Source organism: Echinops telfairi, unplaced genomic scaffold, assembly GCF_000313985.2.
Source record: "Echinops telfairi isolate 266 unplaced genomic scaffold, ASM31398v2 ScPeMD7_3509;HRSCAF=4178, whole genome shotgun sequence".
NCBI classification, from domain to species: domain Eukaryota; kingdom Metazoa; phylum Chordata; class Mammalia; order Afrosoricida; family Tenrecidae; genus Echinops; species Echinops telfairi.
The window spans coordinates 1,327,445-1,330,655 of NW_022107407.1; positions in this window are offsets into that span (position 1 = coordinate 1,327,445).

Sequence of the window (3,211 nt, forward strand, 5' to 3'; positions counted from 1 at the left end):
GCTCTTGCAAAGACTGCCCTGAGAATTTCTGATCTGGTAAGAAAGAAGCTATCTCAACCTTTGCACTTACGTTGGCTTTTTACACATACTGCCACATAATGTACCAATGTAGTTTCTTGCTGTTATATTAAGACTGTTACCCATGCTACACCATGCTTTAAGATAAAATTTTATTTATGTGTAATTAGAAATATATATTTCACAATACATAATTACATATTGTTTTTGTGAGTAATCACTATGCTTTAATTATGTTAACTTGTAACAATGAAAATACATCCTGCATATCAGATATTTACATTATATTCATAACAGTAGCAAAATTACAGTTATGAAGTAGCAATGAAAATAATTTTATGGATGGGGGTCACCACAACACAAGGAACTGTATTAAAGGGTCACAGAATTAGGAAGGTTGAGAACCATTGATGTAAGGCAATAGAGAATACCATTGCTTGGGTTAGGTTCATCTTAGTCCTGAAAGGACATCCTTGCTCTTCAATGCTCCAACAAGGTCTTGTGCAGCAAATTTACCTAATGCAATACATCTTTTGATCTCTTGACTGCTACTTCCATGAGCATTGATTGTGGATGCAAGCAAGACAAAATCTTTGACAGTTTCAACCTTTCCTCCATTTATCAAGATGTTACCTATTGGTCCAGTAGTGAGGAATTTGGTCTCTCTTTAGTTGTAGTCCAGACTGAAGGCTACAATCCTTGATCCTCATCAGCAAGTGTTTCAATTCCTTCTCATTTGCAGCAAGGTAGGTTATACCGTCTGTATATCAAAAGGTGTTAAAAAGTTTTCCTCCACTCCTGATGCCACATTTTTATTATACAATCCAGCTTCTCTACTGATTTGCTCAACACAGAGATTAAATAAATATGGTGAAAGGATACAAAACTATTGCACACCTTTCCTGAATACAAATCATCTAGTATTCCCTTGTTCTGTTTGCTCAACTACCTCTCGATTCATGCACAAGTTCTTCATGAGCACAAGGAATGTTCAGGAACTCCTATTCTTTTCAAAATTTTCCACAGTTTATTATGGTCCACACAGTATCTTTGTCTTTTGTGCTGATGAATAATGCATTTTCTATAAACAAGTCATTAGCTTTGTAAAATTCTATAATTTATGTCACTGACTGCATATTTTCCAACTCTTTGTTCCCAAGTTGTGCACTCCAATTGGCAATAATTATCCATGCATCTTGATCGCATGTTTGATTAATTTCAGACTGATGTCATTGATAAAATTCTTCAATTTCTTCTTCACCAGCTTTTGTAGTTGGTGCATAAATTTGAGTAATATTTGTATTAATTGGAATTCCTTGAAGGCAGATGGGTCTAATTCTATCACAGGCAGTATTGTACTTCATGATGGATTTACAAGATCCTTTCTGACAATGAATACATGCCATTCCCTTTCCCAGCAGAGTAAATCCCATGATTTTCTGATTCAAGATAGCCCATCCAAGTTCATTTCATCTCACTAATGGCTAGAATATCGATCTTCTTGAATTCCATTTTATTTTGACCACTTCCAATATTCCTAAATTCATACTTTGCACATTTACAAGTTCTGTTCATTAGAGGATTCTTGCAGCTCTTTATCTTTACATTAACTCATGCCCCATCAGCAAATAATGATCCTGAAGGCTCCACTCCCACGTGCTTCACCCAACTCATGTCACCATGCTTGACTCCCCTCCAAGAAATCAGCTCCTCTTCAGTCCCATTTTGAGTGCCCTCGGACTTAAGGGGCTCATCCTCTGGCAGTATTTCCAACAATGTTCTGCTTCCTTTGATTAGGTAGTTAGTGTCTGACAATGCTTCTATGCTATACATAAGGTTTTCTGTGGTTTCTTTCTTCAAAGTGAAGAGCCAAGTCCTTCTTAGTTTATATCTATGTTTAGATTCTGCACATGTATTTTGGGCTTTCACTATTATCCACAGCCTTATGCAAACCATGTGCTCACAATTTGAGCTCTGATACCATTCCCTCATTAGATGTGGATTATATTATTTGCAATCATTGAGTCACACAAACTGATTTGCTTCTTCCACGTGGACTTAGTTGACATCTCACTTAGAGGGTTGCTTGTTTAAAGATAAGCCTTGAAGACCCAAGAAGCTATTCTTTCGGATAGCCAGGCATCATCAAGTTTCTTCACTACATTTTGCTGCAATACCCATATCTTCAGTGTTCTCTTTCCGAGGGTATATGTATCAAGCATAACTATGTCATAAGAACTTGTTGTTCTTATATTGGGGCTAGAATTAAGTGCAAAGCCATTCATATACCCATTCATATGTTCATAAATGCAAAATCCATTCATTGATTTATGGTTTATATATGTCTCTGGTTCCCCCTAGAGGCCTCATTGTCATTTTATGTTAGAGAACATTATTAATCATCTTCCAACACCATAAGGTCATTCTGTTTATAGTGTCATTAATTTACCCGATGATAAAGAATTTAAAACAATCTGAGAAAATCAGATTATACAAGTGTAGGCTGGTTATGAACTGCATTACATGAATCATTGACTTGTACAGATTAAATCCTTAAGTGACTAGACACTATTTACATAACAATAGGGATAGGGGATAAGGCAAAGCTTTTAATAATGTGGCACAATCAGGCCTACCAGATTAATACATATCTTAATGAAATAAGAAAAGCGGTCAAGTAGTAAGTATATGGTAGTCTGAGAACAGCCAGTCCTATACCCTGGGTACAGCTGTCTTCTGCTGCTTTCCATACTACGCAGTTTTGGCCTTTAGTCCAAGAGCTACTGGTGAGTTTGAGGGAGAACCCAGTTCAATAAGTCGGAGTTACACATTGAGTCCTTCTGGTGTGGTCTATGAAGGATGTTATGTGCTTCAAAAACGCAGGCTCTAAAATCCCAGTAGTTTATATAATACATGACCTGGGCCACCACAGGCTGAATAGAAACTAGGTACAATGTGCCCAATGAGGAACATAGTACCAAGAATATTCTCCCCTTGGATTCCTTTTAAGTTTTGTTAAGCACCTTTTCCCTTTGGTAGCTTGGTTCTTCCCATTTTTCTACCAACAGAAATGTACTTGCATAAGTTTCTTTTTTTAGTCATTTTATTAGGGGCTCATACAACTCTTATCATAATCCATACATACATCAGTTGTGTAAAGCACATTTGTACATTCATTGCCCTCATCATTCTC